The 16,765-nt window shown below is 33.7% G+C and overlaps 1 long non-coding RNA gene across 2 annotated transcripts in view; it reads right to left on the bottom strand.

The window, feature by feature from the left end:
• Nucleotides 1-2,455: 2,455 nt before the first annotated feature.
• The window catches only part of LOC120304757, a 77,679-nt gene continuing 63,369 nt past the window's right edge, over nucleotides 2,456-16,765 (bottom strand). For both annotated transcript variants that reach the window (XR_005555821.1, XR_005555822.1), the window contains 2 exons: nucleotides 5,161-5,270; nucleotides 2,456-4,770 (listed from right to left, as the gene is read on the bottom strand). This is a non-coding gene — a long non-coding RNA (uncharacterized LOC120304757). The remainder of the gene's footprint in view (nucleotides 4,771-5,160; nucleotides 5,271-16,765) is intronic.

The following is a 16,765-nucleotide window of genomic DNA, read 5'->3' as shown; positions in this document are numbered from 1 at the left end:
GGCTCGGGACGCTGCTATGGTCCCGGGCTGTTGCAAGCTGCCCAGGGCCAGACTAAGTGGCGCCAGCCTGAGCGCATGCGCAAGGCATGAAAGCGCGCCATTTTCTGTTGTAACCTTTTTGCCCGGGAATTCTATTTAATGTGAGAGAGGCCTGCGAGCCTCTGAGTTGTGTTGGAGTGAGCAGAAGAAGAATAAACAGTTGTTGGCTACAGAATGCGTGCTCTTCTTTCTCCATTAACTCGAGGACTTAACAGCTTGGTTCAGGGTTTTTTTTAACATACATACAAAAAGTTACAAACTTGCTTAAAACAGCAGACAAAAAATAACAAAGATGTTTGTTCATTTTTAGAGCAGATATAATAGCAAAATCTTGAAGGCCTGCCCAGGTTTTGCTCTGCTCATCTTACACTGTATCTCCACCCCTTTTAGATGAGCCTCAGTTGCCTCAGTTACCATTGTAAACAGTATATGCTTCAATGAAAAAATGTATTTCACCATTAGAAAAGAAACAGGCTCATGATGTGAAAATGTAGCAGATAAGATTTATCTTGCAAAACTATCTGCAATTCATGCTTTCTAGAGGTTTCAGATGCATCTGATATATGCCATAGATGTAAGAAATACAAGTGGAAATATTTGGGTAAGAGCATCCAAACTTCCAAGGTTTGCAAATATCCTTGTTTTATAGAAATATCTATGAAATTCACCTTTATTCATAGGCAATCATAACTATGGTTGTGAATCTTACACAGGATACGTATAAGAGTGAATCTACAAAAAAAGTGAGAAATGTGAAAATATATCTCTGTCTATATGTATACATAGACATAGACATGAATGCACAAACACACTATTAAACATCTCATGCTTTTTATTTGCTTGTTTTAAATATAGTATCTCTGGCTATCTGCTCTCCCAGTTAATAAAGTGTCTGTGTTCTTTTATATGTAATCTGCCAGTGGTTATGAATGTAGGATTCAGCAGCTAAGGATTTAATTTAAGGACCAGTTAAAGAGACATGTGTTTGTAGAAATGGTAGATCTTTGTTTAAGGTTAATCTGTAACCTAGCGCAAGGCAGATTTAGTTTGAGTTAAACAATTGGGCAAAATTCATATCTTGTTTACTCCTAAAGCAATAAAACTTTATTCTATCATACCTAAAATATTCCCAAGCAATTTTTCACCTCATAGTATGCGGAATGATTAAAAATTGTATGAAATTATGAGAGAGTGCCTTCAAGTCATTCTTGGTAAGATTTGCCATTGTCTCCTTCCTAACGCTAAGAATGATTCCCCTAAAGTCACATGCATAAAGTGGGATGAACTCCTGATTTCTAGTCCAGTATTTTAATTTTTACACCAAACTGGTTCTCAAAAATATATATGTTAGTCCCATAAAAATGCTTTATTTTTACTACTTTACTAGCCATTAAAAGTTCACATTGAGATTTAGCTATCAGAGCTGAATTTAATTTTAATACAGACTGCTGAAAATGTTTTCATTGTGTTCCACTAGATATCAATCTAATGTGCCATAATAAATTTGAATTACACAGCATAAGCAAAATGATAATTTTATGGCTTATTTATGAAGTGCACCTTCATTATCTTCTTCTCAAACAGTGTAGCAAAAGTCAGCTGTGTAAAAAAAAGGGTTTTGCCAAAATGGTATGATTATATCTCTGTTAGCGGAGGTTTCTTAAAAGTTGAGTAGTTAGTTGGTTTTCATGAGATTCTGAGCTCTACCAAACCAAACATATGTATCAGAAATATGCACTTATTTTAGAAAACAAGTTAAATATATACCTAAATATGAAGTAAAAGTAGTTAAAAGATTTGTCTCAGTTTCTGTGTTAGTTCTTCAATAGAACTATTTTTCCCTGAAAGCCACACTACTCTGGCAAGGTGTTGAAGAAGATATGGAACAAAGAAGAACATGTGTGTGATTAGACTGATCCTACATTCCCTTACACAAATGTTTGAGATTTTGAGACATCTCATTCATAAAAATCAGAATAACAGAGTTGGAAGAGATCTTGGAGGTCTTCTAGTCCAACCCTCAGCTCAAGTAGGAGACCCTATATCATTTTTCAGAGAAATTATTATCCAGTCTCTTCTTTAAAACCTCCAGTTTGGAGCACCCACAACTTCTGGAGGTAAGTTGTTCCACTTGCTCTAAATAAATGTTTGCATACTTATTTAATAAACAAAAAATATGAAAATATATATGTATCATTGTATAAATTGTAAAATGGGCATATAGTGTATGAATACCTATCTTTAAAAAGTCATATATAGCTTGAAAATGGAACTGCTATCATAACTCAGATTACTTTTTTAATGAATTTTGATCCCTGTTGTGTACTTAGTGGTAGTGCTAAAGTACATACTGGTGAGGTTAGAATTATGACTCAGGATACTGGAACAAGTAAAAGTATAGTTTCCTTCAAATAAATGTTCACACAATCTTATTTTACCAGAACAGTTAAATGCCCCCCCCCAAAAAAAGATTGTATGAATAATAAGCAACGCTTACAAAGAAATGCATGTTATCACATACAAATTGGCTTAGATACGACTACGTTTTAATTAGGTTTTTTTTTTCTTCTTTCTATGATGAGTAAATTGAGACTCTTGTTACTATTTATTAAAATACAAATCCCAGACTTGGAATACATCAGCATTCATATGCAAACACTGGCAATCTCACATATATGTTATGAGAGCCCCAAAATATAACTACAACAGTGAATGTGATAATATGCATGTACTGCATAATTATCTGCAAATCCTGCTCATTTCAAGGGAAAAGTGATTATTAAAACCTTGAGTCAAATAATTGACAGGAGATGCTGTGGCTGTGTAGGTGGATTGTGGGTTAACACAGAGTCAGTTGTACATGTTTGGCCACAGTTTATTTCAGCTTGCATCTGTTAGTTATTCTGTAACCAAGCACAGTATGTGTGCTTGTGTACAGAGTCTTTCATGGTTTTTAGCAAGAATTGTGCAGAAAATCATTCTCTAAAGTAATTATATCTGCAAAGAACCCAAAGATTCTTTTCCCTTTTACCCAATACTTAGAAAGACAAGGTGGCAATGGTGTGTAAACCTTTTCAAATCCAAACCATTTCAAACTCAAAATAGTTCATCAGACTTGAAACTGAGCTTTCTCTTCTGCTACAGAATAATAGGAAATGTATACAGATGCCCTAAGATAACATTTGGAGGATAACAATTGGACTTATGTATCTAGTCAATAAAAAAAAATGTACAATCTCCTGGCTTTTGTTTTTTACTTTTACTTTTGCTTTGTGTGATCATTTATATCCACATTCTCAACCATAAAAAATGTCTTAAATTGGCTAAGAAAGCAGTAAGGTTAAGAAAGTAAACTAAAACAATAATAAAAATAAAATTCAATCACAATCTATTAAGTAATAAATTGTATTATTATTAAAAATGAGTGTTAGTGAAAAGTCCCTTTTGGTGGGATTGTAAACTTGCATAGTTATGAAGTTTGTACTTTTGAACAAATCTCAACAATTCCAGTTAAAACTGAAAAATTGTAAATTAGGCAACACTGTTCTATGTTGGTTGGGAATTCTAGAAATGACAACTCAACTTATCCAGAAGACACGTTAAACATTCTGTATTATAGGATTACCAGAGGTGATGCAAAAATAGGTTTCTACTATGTGAGAAGTATTTCTGTTCATTCTGATTTGCTTTCATTGACTATCCTGATAAATATAGCTTTTAATTTTCATTTGCAATTCAAATATATATACACGTGTAAACATATATACATATATACATAAAATACATGCCTATCTCCAACTGAATTGCCTTGAAAACTAATTTTTGGGGAAAAACATATAACTATTTGATGTATAATACAATTGCCTAAGTTATTTTTGTCACTTTAATTTTCATATATTTGGCAAATCTTTGAAGCATTCTAGTTTTTCTCCTCCTTTATTGCAATATTATAAAAGCAATGCCATTTAAAACTTTCTGCAAAGTACTGAAAACTTTCTTAAACATAAACAGAATTGTTCCTTTGTTTTTGTTTTGGTGGGGTTTTTTTTGGTATATTCATCTTTTGTGATGAAAACTTGTTTAAAAGGAAAATATGAAATCACAACTATAAAAGGAATTTGAAATATTCAGCAGCTTTTTTGTGGATTCATATTGGTCTACAAATCAGGCAAGAAGTTACTCAAGATACAGCATTCTGTATAATAGAGTGAAACATAATATAAGGACCAAATGACATATATTTATTACAGTTCTCATATTGTTATTTTTGTTTCATTTGACTTATATCAGTACAGTTCATGGATGATTCTATGTTCCATTGAGAAACTCCCAGTTCATTTCCTATTACAAGTAATGCTAGCCAAGATTAAAATCCTGATACCTGCACTGTAAAAACAACTGAATTTCATTTGCAATTGGACAAGTCATTAAATAGCAACATTAACTAACAATAACATCATATTCAATGGACTGTATACATTTTGAGAAGCATATATATGATCACTGAATCAGATGCATTTTTTTTAACATTCTGTTGCTTTAAATTACAGAAATAAATGCTCAGAGAAGAATGCTTGTCATTTGTAGCATCACTTAATCCAAAGCTGAAAAGATGCAACAGTCTTGCTGTTCTTTCTTTACTGCCTTTTATCTATACTTCATATCTGATATCTTTATTTGTTCTTCAAGTTTGATTCCACTAAATAAGAAATGTTGAGACAACAGAGTGTGCTGTGAATCAGAGAAAGTAAATATCAGGACTGAGTTTAGTGAAAAGAATCTTACTATGAACTACTGTAATGTTATAATATCAATTTTGCAAATAAAAGTTTTGAACACATATGAAAAGAGTCAGAAAAGGGAGATGTGAAATATATTTTTGGAAAAGGCAGTTAAGATTTTAGATGATGTTGAACATATTATTTGCACTGTTCAACCCTGTGTATCCTTATTTTTTAAAAGACACCAAGTTGTTTGAGGGGAGTGGGAGAAATAGCAGATTTTTTTAAAAGGAATGAGAATTGAATAACAGGTAGAAGGGGCAGGGTCTGTTTTCTTTGAGAAATTGTGTTAATTTATTGATTTTATCAAAAAGATTAAGGATTGTGCAGAAGGACCTACCTTGTTAGATGACAGCAATACTTATCTCTCTTAGTCTAAAATATCTTGGGGAGCTCATTTTGATGATAAAATGAAGCAGAGTGAAGGATTGTGTTCATTGTCTTGAGTGCCTGTAAAAAAAAAGAGAGATATATACAGTAACTATAATGGATAAATTATTATGATTAAATCCACTAATTTTTTATATGCAATACTATTGTTGATATGCAAAAACAATTGACCTCCATATATAGTCTGAAATAATAATCATCGTAATCATCTTCCTAATACTTTTCTCACAGGAGCAGGATCCGCTTTTTGGATCGACAAACACCATCTGACATGATCAAATGCAGCATGCAGATCATTTCTGCATTTTGACAGAGTCGGCTGAAGATCCATAGCTTACAATAAAAAAATTGACCTACGGATTTATCGCCTGGGCCTGATATCAGTTTGGGCTGTGTTCAGCTCAGCACCGCCTTGGCAGATGGGCAGTATTCAGCGGCACCACTAGGAGGAGCAGACCTCACCTTCACATAGTCTGAAATAATAAACTTCAACATAGACATGTCCAATAAAATATACTGGTCTTCCTTGTTTCCCCCACATATTTAAAACATGTGTATATTTGCTATCAGGTAAAGAGTCACTGAAGCAAAATAAATTGAATTATGAAAAAAAAATGGTACCTTATATCTGGATCTACAATAAAGGGTGATTAAAGATACATTTTCAGCTCTTTTCTATATTTCATTCTGTCAATTTTGGTGTGAGCTATGATGTTCTAAAATGACAATTATAGCATCTTACTATTTACAGATATTATCAATGTAATAGACACTGATAAAGAAAAAACAGTATATTAAGTTTCCTTTTTTGTGGCATTAAACATTCACTGGACAATTCTAAACAGGTTTCTTGAGTGTATAGTATATTTAGGCATTCATGGAGCTTATTCATAGATAAAATGTACCATATCACTTTATTATTAGATGCCTTTAGATAGTGTTTCTCTCATATATGTTCATGTGGAGGTTTCATTGGTAAGGGCAGTTTCAAGGTCTTTTAGAGAAATGATAGAATTATAGGCTTTGATGGGGTTGTTCGGATTAAATCTAACTTCCTGCTCCTCAAAGAAGTGCAGTTGCAGCATTCAAAACAGATGGCTGATCAATCTCTGAATACTTTCAGAAAAGGGGTCCCACCACCCCTTGTTGTAGCTAGTTTCACTATCAAACTGTTCTTATTGTTAGAAAATATTTCTTAACATTCATCTGGAATTTGCACTCCTGTAATATAAAACCATCGTTCAGGGTCCTGCCCTCTGTGGTGATAGAGAACAGATCTTGCCTTCTGTGTGGGATTTTTTTTTTTAGCTATTTGAAAAATATTATTATATTTCCCCCACCACACTCAATCTTCTGCTCCCAAAACTAAACATTTGCAGTTCCTTCATTCTATCTTCGTAAGACTGTATTTCTAAAAACCTGATCATCCTTATTCTCTTTCTCTGAATTGCTTTAAGTTGTACAGCCCAATAGTAGATACAAGGTAGGATCTGAGGAACACAGAAGAAAGGGGACAATTAGTTCCTGTCAGTTGGAAACTTTATTTCTGTTGATGTAGCAATGCAGTCCACCTGCTCACATGCTCTCTGAACATTGCACTCTAAACTTAATTGAGCATATCCCAAAAAAGAGTGGGATTCCTTCTAACTGGAGCTAACTTTGCATCATTAAACATAGTATAATGCACTATATTTTTCTTTGTATATAAAACACTGTTGAGGGCAGGGGGGAAAGCAAATTTTGTGAAATAAAAATAGCATTTGTATTTGGCTATTTCTTTTCAGTGAAGGAACTCTTGATCTACAGTGCATAGACAATCTTTTCATTTTAATTAAATATATATTTACATTATAAATAACTTTAATGTAAGTTATGTTACTGTATTATCTGTTTTATGGCACTGTGTATATGTATATATATTACATGTAAATGTATTATACATTTTTAATAACACAATTCTGGATTAGATATCCTTTGGTTTGATCCGGCAGGTTTTCTTACTTTCTTATGCTCTCAGGATGAAGCAAATATTAGGAACTCAAGAAAGGAACAGTGGAAGAGTTACACAGTTTAGTAAACTGCCCTAATACAATTAAGTCCTTGATTAGAATTGAGGTAACACTATTTGAATAGAAATATTTCATTTTATTTTTGGTGAACCTATGACCTAGAAGGCAGAATGAAAAGGGAGACTACAATGCAATCATATAAAATTGTACTCTGGCTTATCCAACTCATCATATCCTTAAAATATCTTTTTGACAGATGTCTTGATTTCAAATACCTCCACAGTTACATAAAACAAATTATGCCACATAATTTAACTTGATATATGTAAAATTTACTTGCACAGATTGACATATAGTAATGTATGCTTTTACCTTAAGTTAAAGCCAGGAAGCATGAATCACCTGGTATTTGATTATATATGGTAATTACAACATATAAGATCTGCTCCCAGAAAGAGTTTGCATGTTTGTTATTAGTTTATTATCTTGTGTGTATAGAACTAAGACTTTTTGCATATATAATGTATGCATGAAAATGAACATATTTTATGTAGGGTAAGTTGGTATCTGAAAGGAAAGCTACTTCTTTACACTATGTGAACTTTACCAAGAAATTTCTAGGTAAGAAAAGATAAAGACTTGGAAACAGCTGTGGGTTGTGTTTGTGATTCGAAAATTGTGGAGGCGGATGTATATGGACTTTTAATAAATATAGTTTCCACAAAAACTTTAAAAGATTTTTTTGCTGTGGAAATGGAGGACCTTTGCCCACAGCTTGACTATGGCTGATATTGGAAAAGGTATTGGAAATGACAGAAGAGATGAAGTTATGGAGAGAGACTAAAGGTTGTTTTGCAGGGCCACAAGCTGAGCCTCAAATTTTAAAAGATCAATCTATAGGCCGAGAAGAAGCCTATATGCAAAAGTATACACAACCTGAGATGGAAGAAGAAGTTACTGATCAATTGAATTCTGGACTGGATTATGAGCTGATATTGGAAAAAATATTGGAAATGACAGAGAAGATGAAGTTATGGAGAAAAACCAAAGACCATCTTCTAGAATCACAAGCTGAGCCCCAAATTTTAAAAGACCAATCTACAGGCCAAGAAGAACTTTATATGCAACAGTGTACACAATTTGAGATGGAAGAACTCACTGATCAACTGAACTTTAGAAAAATTCTGAACTCAAAATCCCAGATTGAGACCTTAAATAATTACTCTGTAAATCAACTAACTACTACAGAGGAGGATATTTCACAAGTCCATGTACAAATGGAGAATTTTGAAGATCAAAAAATGACTATAAGTGAAGTTCTCCCATTGCCAAAATTAACAGGAATTGACAGCCAGACGCAATCGATTGAAAGTTATGACAAACTGGATAAGAAAGCTGAAATTATAATATGGAATAAAATGGACTATATTGCGTATACGATACTGGAAGAAGGGAAAGAGAATTTTGATCAATTCGATTTGTTGATAAACATTAGTATTCAAATACTGAGATTTGATGACATAGAAGCGACATTACGGAAACCAGCTTGGTATAGAAAAAAAGCCAGAGTTAGATTTAAAAATGTGATTTAAAAATTCTAATTATTGGGTCAAAAAGGCTTTAGAAATTTGGACTGATTGGACAATCTAATTGAGTAAATGAAAGCAATAAGATAACAATTGGTGTAATAATATGTTTGTTTTAGATACAATAGTTAATTTGGTTGAGAGTTAAATTTTACTTAACAGATCGAAATGATTCTTTTTTTGTTTTTTTACTTTGTTTATATAGAAAACTATATTGTAATAGCAGAAGAATTAGAGAGATCTATGATAAGAGAAGAAAGTATTGAATTAAGAGATGGAATATATATGAAATTAGAATGTTACTCTTGGAATAATATGTGTGTTGTAGAAGGGATACCCCAAATTTTATTAATATATTTGTTTAAGATCAATTGGAATATTTTAATTGAAATTAGTGGAGCTTAAAAGCAGGAATGATTTATGTAGATGTAATAGGATTACTTTATGGATTACTGCCTTGTCATGGCGAAGGGGCTTGTGTAACTCAATGAAGCTATAAGCTATGCCGTGCAGGGCCACCCAAGACAGACAGGTCATAGCAGAGAGTTCTGACAAAATGTGATCCACTGGAGAAGGAAATGGCAAACCACTCCAGTATCTTTGCATGAAAACCCCATGGACAGTACTAAAAGGCAAAAAGATATGACGCTGGAAGATGAGCCCCTCAGGTCGGAAGGAGTCCAATATGCTACTGGGGAAGAGCAAAGGGCTAGTACTAGTAGCGCCAGAAAGAATGAAGCGACTGGGCCAAAGCTGAAAGGACGCTCAGCTGTGGATATATCTGATGGTGAAAGGAAAGTCCGATGTTGTAAAGATTTTTAATCCATAGGAACCTGGAATGTAAGACCCATGAATCAAGGCAAGCTAGACGTAGTCAAAAAAGAGATGACAAGACTGAACATCGACATCTTAGGAATCAGCGAACTAAAATGGACAGGAATGGGTGAATTTAACTCAGATGACCATCAGGTATACTACTGTGGGCAAGAATCCCTCAGAAGAAATGGAGTAGCCTTCATAGTCAATAAAAGAATAGGAAAAGCAATACTGGGATGCAATCCCCAAAATGACAGAATGATCTCAATTCGAATCCAAGGCAAACCATTCAATATCACAATAGTCCAAATCTATGCCCCAACCACTGGTGCTGAAGAGGATGAAATTGACCGGTTCTATGAAGCCCTACAGCACCTTATAGAATTAACACCAAAAAATGCTGTCCTTATCATCATGGGGGATTGGAATGCTAAGGTAGGAAGCCAAAAGATAACCGGAATAACAGGCAAGTTTGGCCTTGGAGTACAAAATGAAGCAGGGCACAGGCTAATAGAATTTTGTCAAGAGAATACGATGGTCATAACAAACACTCTTTTTCAACAACCCAAGAGACGGCTCTACACATGGACATCACCTGATGGTCAACATAGAAATCAGATTGACTATGTGCTCTGCAGCCAAAGATGGAGAAGCTGTATACAATCAGTAAAAACAAGACCAGGAGCTGACTGTGGCTCAGATCATGAGCTTCTCATTGCAAAATTTAGGCTTAAATTGAAAAAAGTAGGGAAAAGCACTAGGCCACTCAGGTATGAACTAAATCATATTCCTAATGAATATACAGTAGAGGTGACAAATAGATTTAAGGAATTAGATCTGATAGACAGAGTGCCTGAAGAACTATGGATGGAAGTTCGCAACATTGTACAAGAGGTAGCAACTAAAACCATCCCAAAGAAAAAGAAATGCAAGAAAGCAAAATGGCTGTCTGAGGAAGCTTTGCAAATAGCTGAGGAAAGAAGGGAAGCGAAAGGCAAAGGAGAAAGAGAAAGATACACCCAATTGAATGCAGAATTCCAGAGAGTAGCTAGAAGAGATAAGAATGCCTTCTTAAATGAACAGTGCAAAGAAATAGAAGAAAACAACAGAATAGGGAGGACCAGAGATCTCTTCAAGAAAATTGGAGATATGAAGGGAACGTTTCATGCAAAGATGGGCATGATAAAGGACCAAAATGGCAGAGACCTAACAGAGGCAGAAGAGATTAAGAAGAGATGGCAAAACTACACAGAACTATACAAGAATGAGCTTAACATCCCAGATAACCACAATGAGAGGGTCACTGACCTCGAACCAGACATCCTAGAATGTGAAGTGAAATGGGCCTTAGAAAATCTGAGCAACAACAAAGCTAGTGGAGGTGACAGTATTCCAGCTGAGCTATTCAAAATCTTAAAAGACGATGCAGTAAAAGTGCTACACTCAATTTGCCAGCAAATTTGGAAAACTCAACAGTGGCCACAGGATTGGAAAAGGTCAGTTTACATTCCAATTCCAAAGAAAGGCAATGCCAAAAAATGTTCAAACTATCGCACCATTGCACTCATTTCACATGCTAGTAAAGTTATGCTTAAAATCCTACAAGCTAGACTCCAGCAGTATGTGGATCGAGAACTACCAGAAGTACAGGCAGGATTTCGAAGAGGCAGAGGAACTAGAGATCAAATTGCCAACATACGCTGGATCATGGAGAAAGCTAGGGAGTTCCAGAAAAACATCTACTTCTGCTTCATTGACTATGCTAAAGCCTTTGATTGTGTGGATCACAACAAATTGTGGCAAGTTCTTAAAGAGATGGGAGTACCAGACCATCTCATTTGTCTCTTGAGAAACCTATATGTGGGTCAAGAAGCAACAGTGAGAACCGAACACGGAACCACTGATTGGTTCAAAATTGGAAAAGGAGTCCGGCAAGGCTGTATACTGTCGCCCTGCCTATTTAACTTATATGCAGAGCACATCATGAGAAAGGCAGGGCTAGATGAATCAAAAGTTGGAATTAAGATTGCCGGGAGAAATATCAACAACCTAAGATATGCAGATGATATCACTCTAATGGCAGAAAGTGAAGAGGAACTAAAGAGCCTCTTGATGTGGGTGAAGAAAGAGAGTGCAAAAGTTGGCTTGAAACTCAACATTAAGAAAACCAAAATCATGGCATCCGGCCCTCTCAATTCCTGGCAAATAGATGGGGAAGAAATGGAGGTAGTGACAGATTTTATTTTTCTGGGCTCCAAGATCACCTCAGGTGGGGACTGCAGCCAAGAAATTAAAAGACGCTTGCTCCTGGGGAGGAAAGCTATGGCAAATCTAAACAGAATACTAAAAAGCAGAAACATCACCCTGCCAACAAAAGTGCGTATAGTTCAGGCCATGGTTTTCCCAGTTGCAATGTATGGCTGTGAAAGTTGGACCATAAGAAAGGCTGAGCGCAAAAGAATTGAGGCCTTTGAACTATGGTGCTGGAGAAAACTCCTGCGAGTCCCTTGGACTGCAAGGCGTTCAAACCGCTCAGTCCTAGAAGAGATCAACCCCGACTGCTCTTTAGAAGGCCAGATCCTGAAGTTGAAACTCAAATAATTTGGCCACCTAATGAGAAGGAAGGACTCACTGGAGTCTAATGCTGGGAAAGATTGAGGGCAATAGAAGAATGGGATGACAGAGAATGAGATGGCTGGATGGAGTCACTGAAGCAGTAGGTGTGAACTTAAATGGACTCCAGAAGATGGTAGAGGACAGGAAGACCTGGAGGAACATTGTCCATGGGGTCGCGATGGGTCGGACACGACTTCGCAATTAACAACAACAACAACAATAGGAGGGATGATTCTGTGGATTGATTGAATTTTAAGAAGAAATAGATTAAACTAAATTTGTTATATCATGTGAGGAAATAGAGGGGGGAATTTTTATTTTTTAAGGTATTAATTTTAGTTATATAAATAAGGGCAGCAGATTCATCTGTCTATATCTGGGTTCACTCCAAGCACATTTTGGCAATTTTCATACAACACATTAAACAAGGTAAGAAAACAAGCAGCAGTATTTCCGGTATATGCATTCTTGTTAGGTTTAATAACTGAAGTCACTTTTTAATTTGAAGGGTATAATCCACCCACCTTCCTGCCTTGTACGTGATTGGAGCACACTAGATACAATGCTGTCAAATGGAGGTTTTTCCATAAATCAGGACACTTGTACAAAATATTATGAATAAGCTTTTTTGTCTATATTCCCTGCATATAGATATAGAATAAATAATTACTGTTTTACTATTATTTTTCTGGCAGAATTAGCATGATAGATCAGTACTGGATTTGGAAATAGAACATAAAATTTCATTCTCCATGCAATAATCTTTTAATCTTTTTTAAGACAAATCATTATATATAGTTATATATAGACAATCCTCTGTGTGGAATGATACTAGAATTCTTGTTCTAAAGCCAATCAGGTCTCAAGCCCAGCTTAAGTTTGACATACATATTGGATAAAAAGTATTTATTATACATTATTCCTCTTATAGTTTTTACACTCATAGTGTTTTAATTCCCTAGATGTGGTTCAGATAAACGTTGAAAAATAAGTAAATAAATATGAGAATTTTAAAATGATTGATACAATTAAAAGATATCCCACGGCAGATGGCTAAATTGACTTCTTTGATAAAAGAAAAGACAATATCTACATTTATTGCTAACCAGAAATCCCTCATGGACATTCCGTGTAAAAAGGGGGAAAAATGAACTTATGATTTATGGTTTTGATGTTTAAATAGGATAGATTATAGGAAGAATAAAGTTAAGCTATAATCATAGAATAAAGGGCAGATTTATAATTATAACTGTTGTTAAAAATGTAGGAGCTACCGTACTTCTTGGTTGTTTTTTGTTTGATTGTTTTGTTTTCTATTTTTTTTTACTCTTTTTTGCTTTATTGGACTTTTCTTTTTCTTTTTTGTTTTTTGTGTCTTTTTTCTTTTCTTGTTTTTCTTTTCTATTAGTTTGTAATATTTTTATCTTTCTTGTCATGGCAGTAACTATTTATTCCAATGGAACTTTATTTAAAAGTTTTTCTTAGATCTCAAAGGTATGTTGCTAACTTCCTAGGATGAGGGTTATCATACATACATATATATCTATTACATTATTCCTTTTAAAGATAAGAAACATTATATATAGCAAAGGAAAAAGCATAGGAATAATCAAAAGAAATTAAAAGTATGAGATAAAAAAGGAAACCTAACTAAAGCTATCTTATACCAATGTCACGTGTAAATTCTCGCTGCCACTTCCATATACAGTACTGTTCATATTTTGTCCTTTGTTTTTCAGACTTCTGCTTTTTTACTTCACCAACCATATTCATAAACTGTATGCATACAAAACTTTAATTTTCCCACCCCATTCTTCTTACATACTGTATGTTTTATAGACAATCCTTTATTCATTTTATTACTCTTTTTATATTCAGCCAGTAATCTTTCAGCATCCGTTCATTCATCACCATGTTTTCTTGTTTTGCTATACCCACTAAGTTCAGTCACCTTAGTTAGACTCCATTGCACCAGCTGTGCATTTAATGAGTCAACTCATAGGAAGGTACTTCAAGCAGCCACATTTTTTTCAAATTCCCATGGAAACCAGAAAAAAAAAACATAACTACTATAAGCATCTACATGAAGTGAGCAAAGGAAAACTGAAAAGTGAACTGTCCCAATGTCATAATGCAAATTCCACCTTTTATGTACCTAAATGCAATATCATAATGCACATCTGAAAGGTTAGAATTTATATCATGATGTCCTTTCGAAATGGAAGCTGAAGGACTTCCAATGGTGGTATCTGACTGTTGAATATTTGCCAGCCAACATTGCTTAACTTCTTTTCCTTTTCTATGCTTGACAAAGAAGATTTTTTTAAATCCCAAACATTTTTGGAAGCAGTTTTATTTTTGTATCCTGGTTTTTGTTGCTTTTCTTATTTTGTAGTTGTTAGTTTTCCCATATGTGGAAAATATTCCCATATATGGGGTAGAGTTACTGTAGTTGTAAAGCAGTCTGAAAATATGACTATAGGGTAATATAAAAGTAGTTATAACAGCCAGATTTAAATAAATAATTTAGCAAGCATGAATAACTAAATAGATGTAAAGAGCACAATGAAAGATAATAATTACTTAGTAAATATAAATTTAGGGAAAAATTATCAATATTTTCTGAGATGTAGAAATCAGTGGTGTTCCTTTTTCTTTCTTTCTCATTTTCAAGCCTACTTATAATTCTTGAGAGTAATTGTCATTATTTATGAATCTCCTTCCTTTTACTGTTGAGTAAATTTTTCATTACTCAAGATATTTCATTTTCTATGAATGAAACTAGTGTTCCAATCATACAGGAATCTACATGTAACCAAATCTGCTTTCACATAGACTTTTTCCTAAAGATGACCTGGCTAATATTTTTATACTGTATTCAGCAGTCATGGGAGGAAATAATCTATTTTCAAGAGTCAACAGTTCCAAATAATGGATAGATGGATTGTAGACAATTGGTTATTCAGATTAAAAACCAAGGTCTGGCTCATATAAAAAGAATATACAATGTTTTATTAGAGTTAGATTCGGAAACAGAATTGGTTAAAGACTGTATGATTAAATGGGCTCAGAATATACAGGAGCCGATCTCATTGGATTTATGGGAGACAATTTGGATAAGAAATGTTAAATTTACACAAGCTCAAAATTTGAGAGAAAATTTTTATAAAATGTTTTATAGATGGCACTTAGATCCTAAAAAATTATCTTGTATGTATTCCAACATACAGCCCAAATGTTGGAGATGTGGCAATAATGATGCGACATACTTTCATATTTGGTGGAACTGTAAAAAAGTAAAGGCTTTTTGGATTATGATTTGGTGGAACATTCAAAAGATTTTTAGAAAAAAGATAAAGTTTACTCCTCAACTATTTTTACTTGGTATTTTTGTTGACTTAAATGAAAAAGAAACTACTTTGATGTTGAATTTATTAACTGCAGCAAGGTTACTAGTAGGTTTATATTGGAAGAAAGATTCTTTGCCTACTTTAGAAGAATGGATATTTAAAGTATCTAGTTTTGCAGAAATGGCAAAAATTTCTGCTTATTTAAAGGATCATACACAAGAAAGATATATTATTGTATGGGGAAGGTGGATAGATTATATTCAGAAAAAGTGTGGAATTAAAAAGTTTCATTTATTTTATGAATGAATATCAAATATTATAGAGAATTGTTTTATAGGTTATGGAGTTAAAGGTTAATTATGATATTTTTTTTCTCTTTTTTTTTCTTTTTTCTTAATTATTATAATTTTCTTTTTTTTAACCCTGTATTCTGCTCTGGGAAGTGAAGGGAGGGGGGTTGGGGGTGGGAGGGAGGGTAAAGGGGGGGGTTCTCTATTTTAAAATTTTATTGTATTTTTATAAATGATTGTATGTTTTAAAAAATAAAAAATTTTCAATAAAAAAAAAAGAGTCAACAGTTCCAGATACACAACATTGCTGATATTCCATTCACGTGTAACATATAGGGTACAGGTGATTAAGAAGATATTGATACATTCTTAGATATTTATTTTATCTATAATTATTTGTTTATATTTCACATTTCTAGACCACCAATCTCTCCCAAGAGATATATAGCTTAACTTTAATCTGATCCTTTTTACTAATGCATTCTGACAGATCATAAAAACATTTAAGTAGCTTTAAATATGGCGAACTATGACAAACAAAAAAACTCATCATTTTTTCTTGAAAGTTATTTTTATATAATACCTATTTTGGAGTACAGTAGCAATATATTTGAAAGTTTAAAGGCAGAAAAATTACAGTTTATCTGTTTCTAAACTGTGGTTAAATAATAAAGTACATTTTGAAAAAATATTTTTAAATCCAAATAGTATTCACATGTTAATAACTCATCATAACATTTCAAATGTAGTTGTCTCAGTCAGCAGATTAAATCTTTCTCAGTATGCTGTTAGATATTCCTGGTGCTTTTTACAGGAATCGCTGAGCTACAATTGTTTTTATTACTATTTACCTCAGCAATTATCATCTGATATTGTCATCTCCATTGA

This window comes from Crotalus tigris, unplaced genomic scaffold, assembly GCF_016545835.1.
Source record: "Crotalus tigris isolate CLP2741 ecotype Arizona unplaced genomic scaffold, ASM1654583v1 scf7180000017646.2482762, whole genome shotgun sequence".
NCBI classification, from domain to species: domain Eukaryota; kingdom Metazoa; phylum Chordata; class Lepidosauria; order Squamata; family Viperidae; genus Crotalus; species Crotalus tigris.
Note: the sequence above shows the minus strand (reverse complement) of the source record. Positions and strands in the feature narration are given on the sequence as shown.